This window comes from Sander lucioperca, chromosome 20, assembly GCF_008315115.2.
Source record: "Sander lucioperca isolate FBNREF2018 chromosome 20, SLUC_FBN_1.2, whole genome shotgun sequence".
NCBI lineage: Eukaryota > Metazoa > Chordata > Actinopteri > Perciformes > Percidae > Sander > Sander lucioperca.
In genome coordinates, this window is record NC_050192.1 from 25243495 (window position 1) to 25260710 (window position 17216).

General features: G+C 34.1%; 1 long non-coding RNA gene across 1 annotated transcript; it reads left to right on the forward strand.

The window, feature by feature from the left end:
* Positions 1 to 1544: 1544 nt before the first annotated feature.
* On the forward strand, positions 1545 to 10495 carry LOC116054531. The gene is made up of 3 exons (XR_004106082.2): positions 1545 to 1555; positions 8474 to 8477; positions 10288 to 10495. It is a non-coding gene; the product is annotated as an uncharacterized LOC116054531 (long non-coding RNA).
* Positions 10496 to 17216: the final 6721 nt, after the last annotated feature.

Here is a 17216-nt window from a genome sequence, read left to right on the forward strand (position 1 = left end):
AAAAGTCATAGTATAGTGTGTCAAAAAAGTTATAAAAAAGCCATAGTATAGTATGTTGACAAAAGTCATAGTATAGTGTGTCAAAAAAGTTATAAAAGAGCCATAGTATAGTATGTCGAAAAAAGAGAAAAAATACCATAGTATAGTATATCGAAAAAAGTGATAAGAAAGCCATAGTATAGTATGTCGAAAAAATGTTATAAAAAAGACATAGTATAGTATGTTGAAAAAAGTCATACTATAGTGTGTCAAAAAAGTTATAAAAAAGCCATAGTATAGTATGTCGACAAAAGTGATAAAAAAGCCACAGTATAGTATGTCAAAACAAATTATAAAAAAGACATAGTATAGCATGTCGAAAAAAGATATAGTTATAGAATGTCGAAAAAAGTGATTAAAAATCCATAGTATAATATGTCGAAAAAAGTCATAGTATAGTATGTCAAAAAAGTTATAAAAAGCCATAGTATAGTTTATCGAAAAAAGTGATAAAAAAGACATAGTATAGTATGTCAAAACAAATTATAAAACGACATAGTATAGTATTTCGAAAAAAATCATAAAAAACCATAGTATAGCATGTTGAAAAAAAGTCATAGTATAGTGTGTGGAAAAAAGGAAAAAAAGCCATTGTATAGTATGTCGAAAAAAAGTTATAAAAAAGACATAGTATAGTATGTCGAAAAAAGTCATAGTATAGTATGTCAAAAAAGTTATAAAAAAGCCATAGTATAGTATGTCGACAAAAGTGATAAAAAAGCCACAGTATAGTATGTCAAAACAAATTATAAAAAAGACATAGTATAGCATGTCGAAAAAAGATATAGTTATAGAATGTCGAAAAAAGTGATTAAAAAGCCATAGTATAATATGTCGACAAAAGTCATAGTATAGTATGTCAAAAAAGTTATAAAAAGCCATAGTATAGTTTATCGAAAAAAGTGATAAAAAAGACATAGTATAGTATGTCGAAAAAAATCATAAAAAAGCCATAGTATAGCATGTTGAAAAAAAGTCATAGTATAGTGTGTCAAAAAAGTTATAAAAAAGCCATAGTATAGTATGTTGAAAAAAAGTCATAGTATAGTATGTCAAAAAAGTAATAAAAAAGCCATAGTATAGTATGTCGACAAAAGTGATAAAAAAGCCACAGTATAGTATGTCAAAACAAATTATAAAAAAGACATAGTATAGCATGTCGAAAAAGATATAGTTATAGAATGTCGAAAAAAGTGATTAAAAAGCCATAGTATAATATGTCGAAAAAAGTCATAGTATAGTAAGTAAAAAAAGTTATAAAAAGCCATAGTATAGTTTATCGAAAAAAGTGATAAAAAAGACATAGTATAGTATGTCAAAACAAATTATAAAACGACATAGTATAGTATGTCGAAAAAAAATCATAAAAAACCATAGTATAGCATGTTGAACAAAAGTCATAGTATAGTATGTTGAAAAAAGGAAAAAAAGCCATTGTATAGTATGTCGAAAAAAAGTTATAAAAAAGACATAGTATAGTATGTCGAAAAAAGTCATAGTATAGTATTTCAAAAAAGTTATAAAAAAGCCATAGTATAGTATGTCGACAAAAGTGATAAAAAAGCCACAGTATAGTATGTCAAAACAAATTATAAAAAAGACATAGTATAGCATGTCGAAAAAAGATATAGTTATAGAATGTCGAAAAAAGTGATTAAAAAGCCATAGTATAATATGTCGACAAAAGTCATAGTATAGTATGTCAAAAAAGTTATAAAAAGCCATAGTATAGTTTATCGAAAAAAGTGATAAAAAAGACATAGTATAGTATGTCGAAAAAAATCATAAAAAAGCCATAGTATAGCATGTTGAAAGAAAGTCATAGTATAGTGTGTCAAAAAAGTTATAAAAAAGCCATAGTATAGTATGTTGAAAAAAAGTCATAGTATAGTATGTCAAAAAAGTAATAAAAAAGCCATAGTATAGTATGTCGACAAAAGTGATAAAAAAGCCACAGTATAGTATGTCAAAACAAATTATAAAAAAGACATAGTATAGCATGTCGAAAAAAGATATAGTTATAGAATGTCGAAAAAAGTGATTAAAAAGCCATAGTATAATATGTCGAAAAAAGTCATAGTATAGTATGTCAAAAAAGTTATAAAAAGCCATAGTATAGTTTATCGAAAAAAGTGATAAAAAAGACATAGTATAGTATGTCGAAAAAAATCATACAAAAGCCATAGTATAGCATGATGAAAAAAAGTCATAGTATAGTGTGTCAAAAAAGTTATAAAAAAGCCATGGAATAGTATGTCGAAAAAAGAGAAAAAAAAACCCATAGTATAGTATGTCAAAAAAAGCCATAGTATAGTATGTCAAAAAAAGAGAAAAAAAGCCATATTATGTAGTATGTCGAAAACAGTGATAAAAAAGCCATAGTATAGTATGTCGAATAAAGAAATAGTATAGTATGTCGAAGAAAATGATAAAAAAGCCATAGTATACTATGTCAAAAAGGTGATAAAAAAGCCATAGTATAGTATGTCGAAAAAAGCCATAGTATAAGTATGTCAAAAAAAATAGATAAAAAGCCATATTATGTAGTATGTCGAAAACAGTGATAAGAAAGCCATAGTATAGCATGTCGAAAAAGGTGATAAAAAAGCCATAGTATAGTATGTCAAAAAAAGCGATAGTATAAGTATGTCAAAAAAATAGAAAAAAAGCCATATTATGTAGTATGTCGAAAACAGTGATAAGAAAGCCATAGTATAGTATGTGGAAAAAAATTATAAAATAGCCACAGTATAGCAAGTCGATAAAAGAGAAAAAAAGCCATAGTATAGTATGTCAAAAAAAAGTGATTCAAAAGCATTAGTATAGTAGGTCGAAAAGTATTATAAAAAGACATCGTGCAGTATGTCGAAAAAAGCGATAAAAAAGCCATAGTATAGCATGTCGAAAAAAGTCATAGTATACTATGTCGAAAAAAGTCATGGTATAGTGTGTCAAAAAAGTTATAAAAAAGCCATAGTATAGTATGTCAAAAAAAGAGAAAAAAAGGCATAGTATAGTATGTCGAAAAAAATCATAAAAAAGCCATAGTATAGCATGTTGAAAAAAAGTCATCCAGATCCAGGGTACAAGCGGCCGAAATGGGTTTCCTCACGAGGGTGGCTGGCGTCTCCCTTAGAGATAGGGTGAGAAGCTCAGTCATCCGTGAGGAGCTCGGAGTAGAGCCGCTGCTCCTTCGCGTCGAAAGGAGCCAGTTGAGGTGGTTCGGGCATCTGGTAAGGATGCCCCCTGGGCGCCTCCCTAGGGAGGTGTTCCAGGCACGTCCAGCTGGGAGGAGGCCTCGGGGAAGACCCAGGACTAGGTGGAGGGATTATATCTCCAACCTGGCCTGGGAACGCCTCGGGATCCCCCAGTCGGAGCTGGTTAATGTGGCTCGGGAAAGGGAAGTTTGGGGTCCCCTGCTGGAGCTGCTACCCCCGCGACCCGTTACCGGATAAGCGGAAGAAGATGGATGGATGGATGGATGATGAAAAAAAGTCATAGTATAGTATGTTGAAAAAAGTCATAGTATAGTGTGTCAAAAAAGTTATAAAAAAGCCATAGTATAGTATGTCGAAAAAAAGTTATAAAAAAGACATAGTATAGTATGTCGAAAAAAGTCATAGTATAGTGTGTCAAAAAAGTTATAAAAAAGCCATAGTATAGTATGTCGAAAAAAAGTTATAAAAAAGACATAGTATAGTATGTTGAAAAAAGTCATAGTATAGTGTGTCAAAAAAGTTATAAAAAAGCCATAGTATAGTATGTCGAAAAAAAGTTATAAAAAAGACATAGTATAGTATGTCGAAAAAAGTCATAGTATAGTATGTCGAAAAAAGAGAAAAAATGCCGTATGTCGACAAGTGATAAAAAAGCCATAGTATAGTATGTCAAAACAAATTATAAAAAAGACATAGTATAGTATGTCGAAAAAAGATATAGTTATAGAATGTCGAAAAAAGTGATTAAAAAGCCATAGTATAATATGTCGAAAAAAGTCATAGTATAGTATGTCAAAAAAGTTATAAAAAGCCATAGTATAGTTTATCGAAAAAAGTGATAAAAAAGACATAGTATAGTATGTCAAAACAAATTATATAACGACATAGTATAGTATGTCGAAAAAAATCATAAAAAAGCCATAGTATAGCATGTTGAAAAAAAGTCATAGTATAGTATGTCGAAAAGAGTCATAGTATAGTGTGTCAAAAAAGTTATAAAAAAGCCATAGGATAGTATGTCAAAAAAAGAGAAAGAAAAGCCATAGTATAGTATGTCGAAAAAAGCCATAGTATAGTATGTCGAAAAAAGTCATAGTATAGTGTGTCAAAAAAGTTATAAAAAAGCCATGGTATGGTATGTCGAAAAAAGAGAAAAAAAAGCCATATTAGGTAGTATGTCGAAAACAGTGATAAAAAAGCCTTAGTATAGTATGTCGAATAAAGAAATAGTATAGTATGTCGAAGAAAATGATAAAAAAGCCATAGTATAGTATGTTGAAAAAGGTGATAAAAAAGCCATAGTATAGTATGTCGAAAAAAGTCATAGTATAAGTATGTCAAAAAAATAGAAAAAAAGCCATATTATATAGTATGTCGAAAACAGTGATAAGAAAGCCACAGTATAGCAAGTCGAAAAAAGAGAAAAAAAGCCATAGTATAGTATGTCAAAAAAAAGTTATAAAAAAGCAATAGTATAGCAAATCAAAAAAAGTGATTAAAAAGCATTAGTATAGTATGTCGAAAAGAATTATAAAAAGACATCGTACAGTATGTCGAAAAAAGCGATAAAAAAGCCATAGTATAGCATGTCGAAAAAAGTCATAGTATAGTATGTCAATAAAAGTCATTGTATAGTATGTCGAAAAAAGTCATAGTATACTATGTCGAAAAAAGTCATGGTATAGTGTGTCAAAAAAGTTATAAAAAAGCCATAGTATAGTATGTCAAAAAAAGAGAAAAAGCCATTGTATAGTATGTCGAAAAAAATGATAAAAAAGACATAGTATAGTATGTCAAAAAAAGTAATAGTAGTGTGTCAAAAAAGTTATAAAAAAGCCATAGTATAGTATGTCGAAAAAAATCATAAAAAAGCCATAGTATAGCATGTTGAAAAAAAGTCATAGTATAGTATGTCGAAAAAGTCATAGTATAGTGTGTCAAAAAAGTTATAAAAAAGCCATAGTATAGTATGTCGAAACGAATTATAAACAAGCCATAGTATAGCATGTCGAAAAAAGTAATTAAAAAGCTATAGTATAGTATGTTGAATAAAATCATAAAAAAGCCATAGTATAGTATGTTGAAAAAAGTGATAAAAAGCCATAGTATAGTATGTCGAAAAAAAGCATAAAAAGATATAGTATTTTATGTCGAAAAAAATCATAAAAAAGCCATAGTATAGCATGTCGAAAAAAGTCATAGTACAGTATGTCAAAACAAATTATAAAAAAGACATAGTATTTTATGTCGAAAAAAGATATAGTTATAGTTTATTGAAAAAAGTGATAAAAAAGACATAGTATAGTATGTCAAAACAAATTATAAAACGACATAGTATAGTATGTCGAAAAAAATCATAAAAAAACCATAGTATAGCATGTTGAAAAAAAGTCATAGTATAGTATGTCGAAAAAAGAGAAAAAAAAGCCATTGTACAGTATGTCAAAAACAGTAATAATAAAAGCCACAGTATAGTATGTCGAAAAAAAATTATAAAAAAGACATAGTATAGTATGTCAAAATAGTTATAAAAAAGCCATAGGATAGTATGTCGAAAAAAATTATAAAAAGACGTAGTATAGTATGTCGAAAAAATGTCATAGTATAGTATGTCAAAAAAGTTATAAAAAAGCCATAGTATAGTATGTCGACAAAAGTGATAAAAAGCCAAAACAAATTATAAAAAAGACATAGTATAGTATGTCAAAAACAGTAATAATAAAAGCCACAGTATAGTATGTCGAAAAAAAATTATAAAAAAGACATAGTATAGTATGTCAAAATAGTTATAAAAAAGCCATAGGATAGTATGTCGAAAAAAATTATAAAAAGACGTAGTATAGTATGTCGAAAAAATGTCATAGTATAGTATGTCGAAAAAAGTCATAGTATAGTGTGTGAAAAAAGCGATAAAAAATGCCATAGTATAGTATATTAAAAAAAAAGTTATAAAAAAGACATAGTATAGTATGTCGAAAAGAATTATAAAAAGACGTAGTATAGTATGTCGAAAAAAAAGTTATAAAAAGACATAGTATAGTATGTCGAAAAAAGCGATAAAAAAGCCATAGTATAGTACGTCGAAAAAAGTCATAGTATAGTGTGTGAAAAAAGCGATAAAAAATGCCATAGTATAGTATATCAAAAAAAAAGTTATAAAAAAGACATAGTATAGTATGTCGAAAAACGTCATAGTATAGTATGTCAAAAAAGTTATAAAAAAGCCATAGTATAGTATGTCGACAAAAGTGATAAAAAGCCAAAACAAATTATAAAAAAGACATAGTATAGCATGTTGAAAAAAAGTCATAGTATAGTATGTCGAAAAAAGAGAAAAAAAGCCATTGTATAGTATGTCAAAAACAGTAATAATAAAAGCCATAGGATAGTATGTCGAAAAGAATTATAAAAAGACGTAGTATAGTATGTCGAAAAAAAAGTTATAAAAAGACATAGTATAGTATGTCGAAAAAAATCATTAAATAGCCATAGTATAGTATGTCGAAAAAAGCGATAAAAAAGCCATAGTATAGTATGTCGAAAAAAGTCATAGTATAGTGTGTGAAAAAAGCGATAAAAAATGCCATAGTATAGTATATCAAAAAAAAAGTTATAAAAAAGACATAGTATAGTATGTCGAAAAATGTCATAGTATAGTATGTCAAAAAAGTTATAATAAAGCCATAGTATAGTATGTCGACAAAAGTGATAAAAAGCCAAAACAAATTATAAAAAAGACATAGTATAGCATGTCGAAAAAAGATATAGTTATAGAATGTCGAAAAAAGTGATTAAAAAGCCATAGTACAGTATGTCAAATTTTTTTTATAAAAAAGCCATAGTATTGCATGTCGAAAAAAGTCACAGTATAGTATGTCGAAAAAAGCAAAAAAAGCCATAGTGTAGCATGTCGAAAAAAGAAAAAAAGCCATAGTGTAGCATGTCGAAAAAAGAAAAAAAGCAATAGTATAGTATGTCGAAAAAAGCCACAGTATAGTATGTCGAAAAAAGTGATAAAAAAGCCATAGTATAGTATGTCGAAACGAATTATAAAAAAGCCATAGTATAGCATGTCGAAAAAAGTAATTAAAAAGCTATAGTATAGTATGTCGAATAAAATCATAAAAAAGCCATAGTATAGTATGTTGAAAAAAGTGATAAAAAGCCATAGTATAGTATGTCGAAAAAAAGCATAAAAAGATATAGTATTTTATGTCGAAAAAAATCATAAAAAAGCCATAGTATAGCATGTCGAAAAAAGTCATAGTATAGTATGTCAAAACAAATTATAAAAAAGACATAGTTTAGCATGTCGAAAAAAGATATAGTTATAGTTTATTGAAAAAAGTGACACAGTGACACAGTATAGTGACACAGTATAGTCTGTCGAAAAAAGCAAAAAAAGCCATAGTGTAGCATGTCGAAAAAAGAAAAAAAGCCATAGTGTAGCATGTCGAAAAAAGAAAAAAAGCAATAGTATAGTATGTCGAAAAAAGCCACAGTATAATATGTCGAAAAAAGTGATAAAAAAGCCATAGTATAGTATGTCAAAACAAATTATAAAACGACATAGTATAGTATGTCGAAAAAAATCATAAAAAAACCATAGTATAGCGTGTTGAAAAAAAGTCATAGTATAGTATGTCGAAAAAAGAGAAAAAAAGCCATTGTATAGTATGTCGAAAAAAATGATAAAAAAGACATAGTATAGTATATCAAAAACAGTAATAATAAAAGCCACAGTATAGTATGTCGAAAATAATTACAAAAAAGACATAGTATAGTATGTCAAAATAGTTATAAAAAAGCCATAGGATAGTATGTCGAAAAAAATTATAAAAAGACGTAGTATAGTATGTCGAAAAAATGTCATAGTATAGTATGTCGAAAAAAAAGTTATAAAAAAGACATAGTATAGTATGTCGAAAAACGTCATAGTATAGTATGTCAAAAGTTATAAAAAAGCCATAGTATAGTATGTCGACAAAAGTGATAAAAAGCCAAAACAAATTATAAAAAAGACATAGTATAGCATGTCGAAAAGAGATATAGTCATAGAATGTCGAAAAAAGTGATTAAAAAGCCATAGTACAGTATGTCAAATTTTTTTATAAACAAGCCATAGTATTGCATGTCGAAAAAAGTCACAGTATAGTATGTCGAAAAAAGAAAAAAAGCCATAGTGTAGCATGTCGAAAAAAGAAAAAAAGCAATAGTTTAGTATGTCGAAAAAAGCCATAGTATAGTATGTCGAAAAAAGTGATGAAAAAGCCATAGTATAGTATGTCGAAACGAATTATAAAAAAGCCATAGTATAGCATGTCGAAAAAAGTAATTAAAAAGCTATAGTATAGTATGTCGAATAAAATCATAAAAAAGCCATAGTATAGTATGTTGAAAAAAGTGATAAAAAGCCATAGTATAGTATGTCGAAAAAAACCATAAAAAGATATAGTATAGTATGTCGAAAAAAATCATAAAAAAGCCATAGTATAGCATGTCGAAAAAAGTCATAGTATAGTATGTCGAAAAAAGAGAAAAAAGTTATAGCATAGTATGTTGAAAAAAGTATGTCCAAGAAAGCCATAGTATAGTATGTAGGAAAAAGTGATAAAAAAGCCATAGTGTCGTATGTCGAAAAAAATCATTGCATAATATGTCGAAAACAGTGATAAAAAAAGTCATAGTATAGTATGTCGAAAAAAGTGATGAAAAAGCCATTGTACAGTATGTCGAAAAAAGTGATGAAAAAGCCATAGTATAGTATGTCGAAAAAAAGCCATAGTATAGTATGTCGAAAACGTGATAAAAAAGCCATAGTATAGTATGATGATTAGTGGCTGATCTGCTTCAGGTGAGTTGGAAACTTCAGGTGATCTGATTAGGAAACGGAGAGGAAAACAAACAAACAAACAAACACACACACACACACACACACACACACACACACACACACTAAGGGGAAACATAGACACAGAAGAGACACAGGGACTGAGGAGGTGGCCAGGCCATACCATGACATTATAGTATGTTAATAAAGTCATACAAAATCATAGTATAGTATGGTATAAAAACTCATAGAAATTCATAAAAAGGCATAGTATAGTATGTCATAAAAAGTATAAAAAAATTTAAAAAATTAGGCATACTATAACAGGTCATAAAGAAGTCTCATAAATTACATAAAAAGTCTAGTATGTCATAAAATTCATGAAAAGTGAGGAAAGTTGTCTTTGATCGTGCTGTAATGAAATTGCATTTGACCAAACGCATGTCATATAATCAGGATAAACTTCCTTTGTATTTGATTATACTGATTCTTTTACAATGCAACCTTTGAATGAAATCACATTAGACCATCTGCATTTAATCAAGTTAAACTTCCCTTGTGCTTGATTGTATTGATTTCTTTACATGTAAACTTTGACTAAATGAATCTTGACCAGATTGTATATGCTAAGGCAGGGGTCTTAAACGTTTTTTAAGCCAAGGACCCCTGAGGGAGAGACGAAGCAGGGACCCCCTACTACGTATTGTAGAAAATTAAGTTGCATTTGCACATTAAACTGGGTACTATACTACAACGTGTGGACGGCCTAAAGCCATTATACATACCTTTTTAGTGCATAGAATACTAAGCTATTAAAATAATTGTTAGTATGCTTGGCATGATTTTACAAATCATGGTAAATGCGAGACTAAGTTAACTCAAAGAAAGCGGTAAGTGAGAGACATCCAATCCAACTTTATTTGTTAAGCGCTTTAAAACAACCAAAGTTGACCAAAGTGATGTACAGAAGAATAAATAAGACATCATAAATAAAAGACATAACAGCTCACATGAGGTGCAAAATTACATATCAAATAAAACTATAAAATTAAAAAACATAAAACATGAGTAAAAATAATAGCTGCGCAATGAAAAGCAATCAAAATAAATAACTAAATGAAGTAAATAAAGTCGACATCTTACTAGGTGTCAAAGACCACAGAGAAAAGATGGGTTTTAAGATGGGATTTAAAAACAGAGAAGAGGCCTGTTTAACGTGCAGAGGCAGATCATTCCATAATTTAGGAGCCGACACAGCAAAGGCACGGTCCCCTCTGAGCTTCCGCTTAGTTTTAGGCACACTCAGGAGCAGCTGATCCTCTGACCTGAGAGAGCGAGTGGGTATATAAGGGCGTAGAAGCTCAGAGAGGTAGGGCAGGGCAAGACCATTCAGGGCTTTAAAAGCAAATAAAAGAAAGAACTGTCCCGTAAATGAACCATTGTCGATATAGACTAGGTCACAGAAGCCCTACATTAAAAATGGTAACCCCCCCCAATGTTAAATAGGTGGTTACGGCCCTGTAAATGTAGAAACCCGGCGTGAAACTGATGGCGTGAGTGTGTCCTGAACATGGACAGCAGAGCAGAGTGATGTGATTGGCTGTCAGTGGCCCTGACCTAAATGACTTGAGACAAGATTGAGAGGTCACAATGTGTGTGTGGCCTCCGAAGGGTGACTTGGCCTGTCTGTCATGAGTGATCCAAAACAAGTGGACAGCTCTCAGTATCGTGTTTGTAAAGGCGAGTAGGTTGACCTACATTATATGCTGTGTTCAGGTCAATTAATGAGTACGTTAAGTCTGTGACTTATTTTTAATGGATGCAGCCTAGTGATATCTGTGTGATTCCTTCCACCTCATTCCACAGTGATGATGTTTCTCTCAACATTGCACTGTTTATGTATGTTTATGTTTATGTTTCAAAATGTGAAATATTTCATCCTGACAAACACTTCAAAGTAAGAAGCAAAAGTATTCAGTGCTAAAATAAAAGTACTTGTTACAATGATTAATATATAGCTTTATATTAGAGTGTTATTACTGATGCATCAATGTATTAGTAGCATTAGCCTGTTGCAGCTAGAGAACAGAAGGTATACTTTATTAATCCTGCAAGGGGAAATTAAATTAGCTACTGTAGTTTTAACTACTTCATACACAGTTATCCTCCAAGGGTCGCAAGAAAAATCTGAGGGGTTGTGAGATAAATAATGGGATACCAGAGGGAAAAAAAAACTAAGTTCTGCTACACAATTGTAGCAACTGGATTTTTTTCTCTCCAATTGTTGCTTTTATTGTGAAATGATAGATACCGCTTTGGTTATTGAGCAGGTATTTAAATGAAACCATCTGTGAAGTTCTCTTTGGTGAAACAGCAGACAACTCATAGACATTTAAAACATGACAAGGGGCCCAGCCAGACATTGCTTTTTATAAGGGCCACAAGCAAAAAACACTGGTTTATTCTTAAACAAAGTATTGTATTAGATACCCTTATCATCTAATTTTTTTTACGTAATATATTAATGTGTAAAGTAACTGTTAACTATAGTTGCCAAATAAATACAGTGGAAAAAAACAACGCATAAGTATAAGATCACTGTCCGTTCAACCTGCATCCTGAAATTTGGTGATAGGTAGGAGTGGGTGAAAAACAATCTGTGTAAATGTGCAGTTACTTGTCTTTTAAAAGTCCCCCAGAGATTCATTCTGTTTACGGACATTTACTAGATGTACTAGAATGCACAGATTAAATGTTGTATTACTATGATGTTCTGTTGAAAAAGTAAGTATACCTTATGTAATGAACTCGTATGACTATTGACCAAGACATGGGAGGAGATTGTTATCGTTATATACAAGTAAAATTACTCATCGTCTGAGCTCTATGGATCCCAGACCATGCTGGGTGAGGATTAGAGGTCCAAGTCCGAGGGGGCTGGGAGCTGTGTATTCAAGGCAACGCAGCTTCCTGTGCCAGTGGTAGTGGGAGCCCTATTGTTAATCGCAAAGTTGATTATTTTTCCGTTGCTAAAAGTGTCGCTGCAGCCTAAACCGTACATGGTGTGGCGATGCGATTTTCAGGACTGGTCAAGTCCCCCGCAGGAATCTCAGGCACAAAAATGTACACTATTCTGCTAGCAGGGGGCAGTATAACCAAAAAAATTGTGTTTTGCCCTCTAGTCTATACCGACGACGTTTCATTTCTGCCGGATGCCCCTAATTTCGGCTGGATGTACGTCACCTTCCACTTTCTTTGTGTTGGCATTCTAAACTCCAGTTGAACTGTATGGTTAACTGTTTCTCAGATCTCTGCAGGGTAAATCCAGACAGCTAGCTAGACTATCTGTCCAATCTTTTGTCCAAAGTTTTCTGTTGCGCAACTAAAAAGACTTATGAACGTACACGTTCCACCAAAACAAGTTCCTTCCCGAGGCTATTTTGCTGTGGCACCGTTGCTCCGTCCGGCGCTTAGTGCCGCCCCGGACGATTGTGATTGGTTTAAAGAAATGCCAATAAACCATAGCACGTTTTTCTCCCATCCCAGAATGCTGTGTGGACTAGCCAGACCCTCCTCCGCAGGGCTGTGGAGGAGGGTCTGGCAATGCGAGACTATTTGCCTTATAACTCCCATACCGTATTGCACATTAAATTGCAAATACCAATATAAAAGCCTGCTGAATCTAAACGTCAGTGTGGTTCAAAACTATAACTTATAGAAAACCTACTTTATATTTAAACATTATTATTCATTGTTGACCTCTGGGAACAATAGCTTACGTTACTCTGTTTTTGTGTATATTCTATTCTAAACCAGGAATAATGAACCATTTTGTGGTCAGAGAGACCTCAATCAAAGTCCATTTCATCACAGACTTATAGTTAATTGAGTGTTTTCCTTATATCATTTAATTACCTTATGCCTAGCCTCATTTGGATTCACAGCTAGCGTATTTGAGGGAAGGTTGGACAACACAGACAAACAATTTTCCTCCTGAGTCAAAATCAGAATCAGAATCAGAATCAGCTTTATTGGCTAGGTTTGTGCAAACAAACAAGGAATTTGACTCCAGTTAATCTTTGCTCTCAAAGGTACAACATTCATGCTAGAATAAAAAAGAATAAAACCAGAAAGGAAAGTAAGAAATATGAAAACAAATACTGTTAAGTATGCAGCAATACAACAATACAATAGAATTTAGAAATTTACAAAAAATATACAATAACAACTGAAGAGAGGGAAGGAATAGTGCAATATCAGTATAGTCTGAGATTTAAGATTTAAATATAAATATAGGGCAAGGCAGTTCAGTGCAATGGAAATATATTAATAACAATATTGTAATTGTAAGATTGAAAATATACATGAGGTAGATGAGCAGAACAGTGTTGATTGACATTGTTCAGTGTAAGGGTGGGGGCTATTTCTGAGCATTTAACAGAGTGACAGCTTGGGGAAAGAAAATAGGCTTGTTTGAGATGAGTCAGGTCTGCGCAGAATCGATCACCGCCCAATGCATCCGGTTAGATATGTGTCCGACTTGATTCCGAATTGCTCTGACGTCATGCACACTTGGGCAACGATAACCTCACGAGATCAAGACGGCCGACGCAGGCAGCGCAGTTGCTTTTCACCAACTGCAAGACCCAGGCGGACCCAGGGCATGCTGGGAAACGCCTGCTTCTCAGCTGATCCAACAACTACTTGGTTCAGAATCAACTCAACATGATGACGTTTTATATAAACTTTTTATTGATTTTGAATTGGAGGGATTTTAATTGCTATTTGTCTGATTTAAAGGCTTATTCTGTACAAACCACATATTGTGTGGTTGATAGTGACGTTTAGAAGTCAGAGAGACTAAATCTGTTCAGATTACAGATCATCTACAGTGTGTTGTTAATTAAAATCAGCAGCAGATCGCATGTAGAGAATTTTAACAGCTACTCTGTCATAATAAAAACAACTGGAGACTGTGTACAAGCTGATATATGGGTCTGGTAACATTTTATTAAATTGGAATCGGACCACAGTGTTTCTGTCACTTCCTGTTCAGCCTGAAGGCTGCTGGAAACGACTGGAAACTGTCCGAATTGAGAGCGGATTTTTGTCACCGCCCCCGGCTGCTGCCGCCTGCTCACGTCCACTTTACAGGCGAGGCGCAGTTCATCTCGAACAAGCCTACTGTCTTGGTGTCGGCTGGTTTTGGCGAACAGTGCCCTGTATCGCCTACCAGAGGGAAGGAGGTTGAACAGTTTGTGACCAGGATGTGAGGGGTCTGCAGAAATTTTTGCCGCCCTTTTCCTGACCCTGGACCGGTACAGGTCCTGGATAGATGGAAGGTCAGCTCCAATGATCCCATCTGCAGCCTTAATTGTCCGTTGCAGTCTGGCCCTGTCCTGTTTGGTGGCTGACCCAAACCAGACAGTGATGGAGGTGCAGATGACAAACTGAATGATGGCTAAGTAGAAAGTGGTCAGCAGCTCCTTAGGCAAATTAAACTTCCTTAGCTGTCGCAGGAAGTATAACCTCTGCTGGGTCTTTTTCTGGACAGAGTCAATGTGGGGAGACCATTTTATGTCCTGTGAGATGGTTGATCCCAGGAACCTAAAGGAATCCACAGTGGACACTGTGTTGTTCTGGATGGTGAGGGGGGGGGGGGACATCTCCTAAAGTCCATTGTCATCTCCACAGTCTTCTTTGGGTTTAACTCCCGGTGGTTCTGACTGCACCTTTGGACTAGCTGTTCCACCTCCTGTCTGTAAGCAGACTCATCACCATCCTGGATCAAACCAATGACGGTGGTGTCCTCTGCTAACTTCAGGAGTTTTACAGACGGGTTCTTTGAGGACATAACCCTGTGGGGTGTCAGTGCTGATGGACCGGGTTTTGGATGAGATGCTCCCCAGCCTGACATGCTGCTGCCTGTCAATCAGGAAGCTGATGATCTACTGACAGGTGGTGGCAGGCAATGAGAACTGGGTGAGCTTCTGATGTAGGAGTTCAGGGATGATGGTGTTGAACGCTGAGCTGAAGTCTACAAACAGGATCCTGGCATACATCCCTGGGGAGTCGAGGTGGTGCAGGATTTATTGCAGTCCCATATTGACAGCATCAACCCCCGACCTGTTTGCCCTGTAGGCAAACTGCTGGGAGTCCAGCATGTCCTGTTATGTCCTTCTGGTGGCTCAACACCAGTCTTTCAAAGGATTTCATGACCGACGTCAGGGCGACAGGCCTGTGGTCATTTAATCCTGTGATGGAGGGTTTTTTGGGGACTGGGATGATGGTGGAGCATTTGAAGCAGGAGGGCACTTCACACAGCTCCAGGAACTGGTTAAAGATCTGCGTGAAGATTGGCGCCAGCTGTTCAGCACAGACTCGCAAACAAGAGGGGGACACACCATCAGGTCCTGGAGCCTTCTTGATCTTCTGCTTCTGAAAGAGCCAGCACACATCCTTCTCAGGGATTGTTAGCGCAGGTGGGGGGAGGGTGTTGGGTGTTGAGGGAAAAGCTTTTTGTGTGTGAGGGGTGTGATAATGGGTGCTTCTCAAACCTGCAGTAAAGGTCATTCAGGATTTTCTGCAGGGTGGGGGGATGGTCTCAATCTAAATCACTGCCATACTCTGCATTTGTAATGTCTGAAAGAATTAAGCTAAGGCGATCTTCTTTTATTTCTATACTAAAGAAAACAATAAGACTGTATAAGAAAATTGCACAATAGTTGAATCATCAGCAGCTTTTATCCAGCAGGCACGTTTTTCCCTCTGTCAGTCTCTCCAGTAAAAATAACAGTGTATCCTTAGACGATAAGATTATCACCTTTCACCTTTACAACATTACTGCTGTAGTGTCAGAAAAATATCACTGAAGTCACTTATGGTTTGATGAGTAAATCTTCACCTATACAATATGCACTTTTTGAAGAGGTTACAAAGTGCTTTACAGAACAATAATATAAAGCAAAAACTTGACTTGCCAACAGAATGAGGTCATGATAAAGTCATTATGTCATTATGAGCATCACAGATGCACTCTAAGTGACTTGCGAATAACAATTTGCTCCATTAGGACTCACTATTAAGGTTTGGTATTTTATATAGAAAATACTGCAAGGTGTGATGAGATAGTGTGTGTGTGTGTGTGTGTGTGTGTGTGTGTGTGTGTGTGTGTTTATCTCTCTATTTGCAGCCTGGATTCAGGCTGAAACCAGCAGAAGCTCAGTGAGCTGTTATATTTCATCTCCGCCTAGATGCTGTGAAAAGGACCAAACATCTCCTGCAAATTAAAAAAATAACAGAATTAAGTTGGTTAAAATATGTGATAATAAATAACAACATAAATATTATATTAAAAAAACACTCTTTAGAAGCATTTTGGAGAAAGTGCAGTTTATATCATTTTACAGGAGGTTTTAAAAGCTCTCCAGATCAAACTCTGGACTATATATTTAGTATCTAATGTGACTTATTTTGCCTTGATTTATCAAGGGAGTCTGGCTCTCCGACATTTCCTTTCAAACTTTTTTAGTACATTGACTTAACACATATTGAGTCAATGTATATATAGTGCAAGGCAGTTCATTGCAATGGAAATATATTAATAACAATATTGTAATTGTAAGATTGAAAATATACATGAGGTAGATGAGCAGAACAGTGTTGATTGACTTCTCCTAAAGTCCACTGTCATTTCCACAGTCTTCTTGGGGTTTAACTCCCGGGGGTTCTGACTGCACCTTTGGACCAGCTGTTCCACCTCCTGTCTGTAAACAGACTCATCACCATCCTGGATCAAACCAATGACGGTGGTGTCCTCTGCAAACTTCAGGAGTTTTACAGACGGGTTCTTTGAGGTGCAGTCATTAGTGTAGAGGGAGAAGAGCAGTGGGGAGAGGACACACCCCTGTGGGGCGCCAGTGCTGATGGACCGGGTTTTGGATGAGATGCTCCCCAGTCTGACATGCTGCTGCCTGTCAATCAGGAAGCTGGTGATCCACTGACAGGTGGTGGCAGGCAATGAGAACTGGGTGAGCTTCTGATGTAGGAGTTCAGCTGAAGTCTACAAACAGGATCCTGGCATACGTCCCTGGGGAGTCGAGGTGGTGCAGGATTTATTGCAGTCCCAT